This window comes from Rana temporaria, chromosome 4, assembly GCF_905171775.1.
Source record: "Rana temporaria chromosome 4, aRanTem1.1, whole genome shotgun sequence".
Taxonomy (NCBI): domain Eukaryota; kingdom Metazoa; phylum Chordata; class Amphibia; order Anura; family Ranidae; genus Rana; species Rana temporaria.
Genome location: NC_053492.1, coordinates 58,034,280 through 58,043,393, shown reverse-complemented (window position 1 = coordinate 58,043,393; position 9,114 = coordinate 58,034,280).

The window sequence follows — 9,114 nt, the reverse complement described above, 5'->3', positions numbered from 1 at the left end:
AAAATCATGTTTGTGATTCAACCTGTTTTGAAATGTGGAGTTGTTCTGATTTCTAACTTGCCCTGAACACGAAGCTCTCGGTTTTACATAGTACTCTGAGTAATTCTCTGACCATAGAAGCTAAATGTAGTCCCATGAGTAATAACTCAATCACCTCATCGAAAGCAGGAGATTAAACAAAATAACTGAATGTATTTTTAAGCCGTGCTAATATAATATATAATACTTTAATTTATTTTATGTATCAGCCTCCTGTAATCCCCTATACAGCAGGACATGTACTGGTAGACAGATGGGTGGCACCATTTGCCAGCCTTGCTCTATGTACTGAATGTTGCATTTGGTCGGAAATTCCGACCGTGTACAGGCCCCATCGGACTTTTTCTGTCGGGAATTTCCGACAGCAAAATTTGAGAGCTTGTTCTCAAATTTTCAGAAGGGAAAAGTTCTTGTCTGAAATTCCGATCGTCTGTATGCAATTCCGATGCACAAAAAACAGGTATGCTTGGAATCAAGTCGACACTTGCTCGGAATCATTAAACTTAATTTTTCTCGGCTCGATGTAGTGACGTATGTCACTGCGTTCTTGACGGTCGGAATTTTGTGTGACTGTGTTTATGCAACTCAAGTTTGAGCCAAAATTCTGTTGTAAAAAAAATCCACCATTTTCTTGTCGGAATTTCCGATCGTGTGTAAGCGGCATTACAGTATGTTGCCTCACAGACGATTGGGTTGGCACTGACTCCAGTCTTCAGGTATGACAAAATGGATCCTTCCTCATGCCCTAGCTATAAGGGCCCTTTCACACGGGCGGACGAACGGACCGTTTTTTACAAGTCCGTTTACGGACTTGTAATGTATCCCTATGGGATTGTGGACGTTAGCGGATGATGCATAACGTCCGCTAACGTCCGCAAACATCCGCCTCCGCAAAGATCCGCTTTTTCAGACGGAAGAAAAACCTATTTTTCTTCCGTCTGGCAGAACGGATCGGATGAATACGGACACACGGTCCGTATTCATCCTATTCCCCATAGGGGAGAGTGGAGGAAAGACAAGGCGGTCTCTGCACAGTGTGCGGGGACCGCCCTGTCCGCCGACAGCTCAGCAGGGATTTACGGATGATCCCCGCTGAGCCGACGGACACACACGGGGCGGATCAATACGGATCCGCTCCGTGTGAAAGGGCCCTAACTCAAAAAGAAGACCTGGTACTAGTGAATTATTATTAATAATAATTTTAGAGCACTTTACTATATACAGGGAGAGAGTACAGTTAGAGTGCAATCCCAGACAGGAGGGTTAGGAGGACCCCGAATATGAGATATTACAATCTAAAAGGGAATGGCACCAAACGGTTTGTAATGTGGGTGAGCATGGTAGCAGCATTCATAATACATTGAAAAGGGGTATTCTATGTGGAAGTAGACCAAAGAGAAGGGAGTTTAAATAGTTGCAGAGAGAGATAATACGGAGTGAACTAGTAGGTTGGTGATGTCATTGGGAAGAAAGACAAATTTTGGAGATGTGATGGAGGTGACAATAGCAAGATTTGGAAAGTGATTGGATTGGGGACTGAAAGGATTTCACCTAGCACCTTGGCATGAGGGGACAAGGAAAAGGTTGGGGATTGGGGGGCAAAACTTATTTTCAGTGACTGAAAAGTCAGGGTAGGGGGCATGGGATCTTTAGAATTTAATGGTTTAGCATACCTGCAACATTCAAGAAAACATTGACAAAGCCTTGATCACGCCCTTAAAAAGGTAGGCGTATTGACGTTTTGGTCTTCAATGATCAGTAAAAGCTATATTATTGGATGGTAGAGCAAGCAGGGTTTAGCCATGAAGTAAGGCCCCAGTAACAAAGGGAAACTAAACCAGAGAAGGCCACATAATAGGGTCTTCTGACTAATAAAGGTTATCACAGATCTTGTGGTATCTTGTGATTTGCTTTTAAACCCTTCCTGCCCTCAGTCCTGATATTATTGCCCCTTAACGTGATGCCCAGTGCTGAGGTTATGTTAATAAATGTTCTCAAATGGATCTTGAATCTAGCACTCGTGCTGCCTGCTAATTCTGGGACAGCTCCATATCTGAGAGCGACCCTGACGGATCCAGTGATCATGAACCGATCAGAATTGCTCTCTTAGGCCGCGTACACACGATCGGTTAAACCGGTGATAATGGTCTGACGGATCGTTTTCATCGGTCAAAACCGATTGTGTGTGGGCCCCATAGGTTATTTAACCTTCGGTTAAAAAAAAGCAAACTTGGATTGCTAAACGATAGGTCAAAACCGATCGTTAGTATGCAAAACCATCGGTTAAAAACCCGCGCATGCTCAGAATCAAGTCGACGCATGCTTGGAAGCATTGAACTTCATTTTTTTCAGCACGTCGTTGTGTTTTACGTCACCGCGTTCTGACACGATCGGTTATTTAACCTATGGTGTGTACGCGTGACGGACCATCAGTCAGCTTCATCGGTTAACCTAAGACAACGGTCAGACCGTTTTCATCGGATGGACTGATCGTGTGTACGAGGCTTTACATGTGATGACTATAATAATATGGTTCAAATAGAGGTATTATGTCAGAAGCAACTGGCAAGCTCCATCTATTGAATTTGTAAAAAATAAAAAAAATAAAACGTTTTAAAAAAATATTATAAGCGGAAAAATATATTTTTGCCGTTTTCTGCCTATTTGTAAGCTTATTTTATTTTTTAAAAGATTTCTTTATTAATTTTTTTCCAACATTACAAACAAATGAATAAATATACATTATTTAAAGACAAACATTGTACAAACACACATACACAGTCTCAAAATAACCCCTTCATAAAATCTAACTGATATTTATGTTACTTATAATTTTTATAGTTACATATCCCCTTATCTCATACACATCCTCCCCAGTCCTATACCTTCCAACTTCTTATTGATTTGTAAGCTTATAATAAATAATTGAAGTATGATAATAATTAAGACTAAATAAAAGGCGTATATGTCCATTAAAAAATAAAAATAAATAAGCAGGGCAAAATGTTTTCAAGTTCATCATAAAGTTAAAGTCAAGTTAACTGAGCCATATGGATGCTGCTTAATTTGGTCTGGGCAACTAGACATCAATGATCCCCGCCCAGGTACGAAGAGGTTAAATGTTTAAAATGAAATACAAGTTCCCTTCAACAATGCATTTAGCTGTTTGGCTGAAATTCCCCGTTACCAGGAGAACTTCGTTAAACGTCTTTCGTTTATACAGTTAATCATATAATTTTTTTCACTTATAGTAGAAAACAATTTTCCTTGTAGAGATCGCTCTTGTTTGCGGATGAATGGATCATATATCTTCCAGAGGAATAGAAGCCTTATTTTATGTGCACGATTGGAGACATAGAGTCAGACACCAGATAGGGGCCATCTGGCCCACCTAGACTGCCCATTTACACTACAAAATATTTGGTGCTGCCAGGCTTAAGACTTTAATTACATACTTTAGAGGTTTCCCTTGTGGCCTTAAGAAGAAGACGAAAATTCTTTCACTGTATTTACCCTGCGCGCTCTGCTGTAGAGCACAATTCCCTTAATGGAACATTTTTGTTGGGCTGCGGGATGCAGTCCTGAAATGGGCTGAATCAGTTCTTGGTCATTAAGAGGCCACCCTGTTATCTGTGAGCCATTCACACTCGCTGATTGAAATGCAGCCTGAATGAATGAATTTAAACACATATTTAAGGGCAGGACATCGTGTTTTTCTTTTTATGTCTGAATTTATTGTACGTTTTTTAAAATTATTTTTTTAAGTTAAAAAATTGCAAAAAAAACCTACAGGGAACTTTTTCAATTTTAATTTGTTTTCCTTTATTTTTATAAAATTTTTGTCTATATGTTCTTTAATTACTGAGCACTAAGATTGATAAATTCTGGGCTTTATACCCTAAAGTAGATATAAACTCAGGGCCAGATTCTCGTCCAGCGCCGTATCTCTGCGGCGGCGTAACGTATCCGATTTACGTTACCCCGCCGCAACTTAGACGGGCAAGTGCTGTATTCTAAAAGCACTTGCTCCGTAAGTTGCGGGGGCGTAGTGTAAATCGGCCGGCGTAAGCCCGCCTAATACAAATTTGGATCAGGGGGGCGTGTTTTATGTAAATGTACTGTGACCCGACGTGATTGACGTTTTTCCCGAACGGCACATGCGCCGCGTGTGGAATTTCCCAGTGTGCATTGCTCCAAAGTACGCCGCAAGGACGTCATTGGTTTCGACGTGAACGTAAATGATGTCCAGCCCCATTCACGAACGACTTACGCAAACAACTTAACTTTTTCAAATTTTGACGCGGGAACGACGGCCATACTTAACATTGTTACGCCGCACTTATGCCACCATATAGCAGGGGTAACTATACGCCGGGAAAATCCTAATGTAAACGGCGTAACTTTACTGCGTCGGCCGGGCGTACGTTCGGGAATTCGCGTATCTACCTAATTTGCATACTCGACGCGGAATTCGACGGAAGCGCCACCTAACGGCCGGCGTAAAAATGCAGTTACGATCCGACGGCGTAAGAGACTTACGCCTGTCGGATCTAACAGATATCTATGCGTAACTGATTCTAAGAATCAGGCGCATAGATACGACGGCGCATCTCTTCTGAGAATCTGGGCCTCAGTCACTAAAATTGCAAATAATTCTATAATATGTTATTATCATTTTAATAGTCATTTTCGGTCTTTGTAATTCTGCGTTTCTTATTAAAATATTACCTGACGACCCTGAAATAAAGGTCCTTGTTTAGGAACTTCTTGTTCTACGGAGACAATGCTTTTTCCCATCAACCTATTGTTCGCCTATGTTGTCAACCTACCACATACAACAACCGGGGGTTGTTGTATCTGTGTTCCTGTGTGCTAGTCCTGATTGAGACGCATTAAGATTGGAGCGCTCTCCCTATTAGCCAATGCTTATATGACCTTTGTGATGAGGGTCCATTAACCACTTCCTGCCGGCCGTACGACTTTGTACGGCCGCAGTGTGGATGCCAATTGCCGGGAGGCCGTCTATATACGGCCTCCAGCCACTGGGAGGCGCGCGAGCGCTGCCTACGGTGGCGCGCGTGTGGCCGCATCACTGAGATGCCGATGCGCGTGCCTGGCGGCAGCGATGTCCGCCGGGCACCCGCGATCGGAGGTTACACAGACAAGGACGTGGATCTGTGTGTGTAAACACACAGATCCACGTCCTGTCAGGGAGAGAGGAGACCGATCTGTGTCCCTTGTACATAGGGACACAGATCGGTCACCTCCCCCAGTCAGTCTCCTTCCCCCACAGTTAGAAACACTATGCAGGGTGCACATTTAACCCCTTCCTCACCCCCTAGTGTTAACCCCTTCCCTTCCAGTAACATTTATACAGTAATTAGTGCATATTTATAGCACTGATCGCAGTATAAATGTGAATGGTGCCAAAAATGTGTCAAAAGTGTCCGATATGTCCGCCATAATGTCGCAGTCCCAATAAAAATTGCAGATCGCCGCCATTACTAGTAAAAAAAAAAACAATTAAAAATAATAATAATTCTGTCCCCTATTTTGTAGGCACTATAACTTTTGCGCAAACCAGTTGCTTATTTTTTTTTTTAACAAAAATATGTAGAATACGTATCGGCCTAGACTAAGAAAAGAAATAATGTTTTTTTTAAAAAATTGGGCTATTTATTATAGCAACAACAAATTGATTTTTTTTTCTAAATTGACGCTTTTTTTTTTGTTTATAGCGCAAACAATAAAAACCGCAGAGGTGATCAAATACCACCAAAAGAAAGCTCTATTTGTGGGGGAAAAGGGACGTCAATTTTGTTTGGGAGCTACGCAGTGCCGAAAGCTGAAATTTTACCTGGGCAGGAGGGTGGTATATGTGCCCAGTAAGCAAGTGGTTAAGGAAAGGCCCCTTTTACACTGGGCTGTTATTCGAGCGTTATTCAAGCGTTTTTCGAGCGTTATTCGAGCGAAAGCCTCATCTGCAATCCAAATGTGCTGGGAAAGCACCACTAAGACCCTAACGTTTTAGGACATTTTTGCAGTACCTCAGTGTGAAAGGGTAATGCCGCGTACACACGGTTGTTTTTTGTCTTGTAAAAAAACGTTGTTTTTATCATGTAAAAAAACTTCGTTTTTTAAACTTCATTTTAAAAAACGATGTTGCCCATACACCATCGTTTTTTCTAAATGCTCTAGCAAAGCGCGATTACGTACAACACGTACGACGGCACTCTGATCCATTCAAGCTCCCGTCTCATAACTTGCTTCTGAGCATGCGCGGGTTTTAAAACGTCGTTTTAGCCCACACACGATCATTTTTTATGACACAAAAAACGACATTTTGAAAAACGACATAAAAAATTGAAGCATATTCAATTTTGGTCGTTTTTTTGAAGACAAAAACGATGTGAAGCCCACACACGGTCATTTTAAATGACGTTTTTAAAAACGTTGTTTTATTTCATCACAAAAAACGACCGTGTGTACGCGGCATAAGGCGTTTTTACAGCGCTTTCAATTCATTTCAATGGAGAGGGGTGTTTTTGGAGCGTTTTTTTTCAGCGCCCAAAAGCTGCTCCAAAGATGCTGCTTGCAGGACTCAGTGTGAAAGGGTCCATTGAGATGCATGGAGAGCATTTTATGAGCATTTTAATAGCGCTATTTTTAACGCTAAAACGCTGTAAAAATGCTTCAGTGTGAAAGGGATCTAAGCGGCTGTCAGGTGTTGGTGGTGTTATCAGGTGTTGGTGGTGGTTTCCTTCTCTTTCATCTTCTGTTTACCACCTTACATGTGAAATGTGCTGAACACCATCTTTGGATTTATTTTTTATGGACTTACTGATTTTTTAAGCGCTGCACCACCTCTACAATTTTTCCACCACTTTAGGATTTACTGCTGTTCAGGGGCTATGGGCCTCAGCAAAATGGCAGCCTCCAGTAAGAAGAAGCAGGAGCAAAGCTTGAGGCAATTTACAGCACACATTAATTTTGGTAGCATAATTAGTAATGTGGAATGTATGTTCAGAACATAATTCTTTATCAAACTGTTGTGGGTAAAGTTCAGTTTCAACTGTTCTTGAGTCAACATTAGCCTTTGTTCTTGTGTGATGTGTGAAGTGGGTAGAGTCTCTTCCCTCCAAACAGCTGTCTGAGTATTCCTCACTGAACTCTACAGTGTAAAAGTTCAGCTCTCCACCTCCTTTATTTCTGACAGCTCAGGCAAGCTTTATAAATTCGGTACTTTGAGGCTGGGTTCACACTGCTGCATGGATCGGCTCACAGCAGGGGTCTGGTGTGTCCCTGTTTCAGGTCCGATTTCATTCCAATTGTTAGGCTGAATTGGGACCTAAAACAGACAAGAAGACGCACAGGACTCCTGTGAGAGCCATTCACAATCTCCGCAATTCGCAATAGTGTTGGACCCAGCCTGAAGAGATGTAGAGAAGGGAATAATGCAGATAAACAGGTACAACTTATGCAGGATGGAGGATTTGTTTCATCTCTATGTATCACCTGTGGTCAGGTCACTTTACTGGGTATATGTAACGGTTTGCAACCACTTTAAAAGCCATTGATAAAACCTTGTACCACCATCTCTATCCTGGAGAAGCTACACCATGCCTGTAAAAACGCCATATGATTCACAAGGAAGGTTCCCCCCTATGATTGTCAAAAATATCAACTTTGTCACATATACCACTGCTAACTATCTGGACACCATCCTATCACCAATAGTTGTCAACATGATACACTATATTTAAAAGTCTAAGGAAAATGTCAACAAGGTCGAATGAGGTAAACGTGGGGTGTTCAGTATGGGAGAGGGGCATGAGGTGAATGTGGGATGTTCAGTGTGAGGGAGGGGCACAAGGTTTATTGCGGGTGTTCAGGGTGAGGGGGGAGCATGAGGTAAATGTGGGGTGTTCAGTGTGAAGGAGGAGGTAGAGGTATATGTGGGGTGTCTAGTGTGAAGGAGGTGGGTGAGGTAAATGTGGAGTGTCTAGTGTGAAGGAGGCGGGTGAGGTAAATGTGGGGTGTCCAGTGTGAAGGAGGTGGGTGGGGTGTCCAGTGTGAAGGAGGTGGGTGGGGTGTCCAGTGTGAAGGAGGTGGGTGAGTTAAATGTGGGGTGTTCAGTGTGAAGGAGGTGGGTGAGGTAAATGTGGAGTGTCTAGTGTGAAGGAGGTGGGTGAGGTAAATGTGGAGTGTCTAGTGTGAAGGAGGTGGGTGAGGTAAATGTGGAGTGTCTAGTGTGAAGGAGGCGGGTGAGGTAAATGTGGGGTGTCCAGTGTGAAGGAGGTGGGTGGGGTGTCCAGTGTGAAGGAGGTGGGTGGGGTGTCCAGTGTGAAGGAGGTGGGTGAGTTAAATGTGGGGTGTTCAGTGTGAAGGAGGTGGGTGAGGTAAATGTGGGGTGTCTAGTGTAAACAAAGAGGGGGGGGGGTAAATGTGAGGTGTTCAGTGTGTATGAGGTAAATGTGGGGTGTCCAGTGTGAATGAGGTAGGTGAGGTAAATGTGAGGTGTTCAGTGTAAACGAAGGGGGGGGGGGGGTAAATGGGAGGTGTTCAGTGTGAATGAGGTGGGTGAGGTAAATGTGGGGTGTTCAGTGTGAAGGAGGTGGGTGAGGTAAATGTGGGGTGTCTAGTGTAAACAAAGAGGGGGGGGGGGCAGGGCTGGACTGGGACAAAAATTTGGCCCTGGACTTCATCCAGACTGGCCCACTTTGATAGGTCTCTCCCATGGCGGCCAGACAACTCCCGCACCCCCCCCGGCCACCCAAGCCCCCTCTCCCCATTCACTAGCCACTAGCCGTTCTACTTTATTAGAGTAGAACTGTTGGTACTGGTACTCTTATAGGCAGTACCAGTGGGGAAGCTAAACATTATTTAACCCGGGGGAAAGAATCAGTTCCGTGCCCCCCTTATGGGGCAAGATTAGGCAGAAGTGAGAAACTTCCAGGCCATAGCTGTTGAGTCAGCTGTCTGTCCCCTCCCCCATGCTCCTCTGTCGTCCCCCCTGCTCCTCTGGTCCTCCCCCTGCTTCTTTGTCCTCCCAGGTGAGTGCTGCGGGGAGGGAGA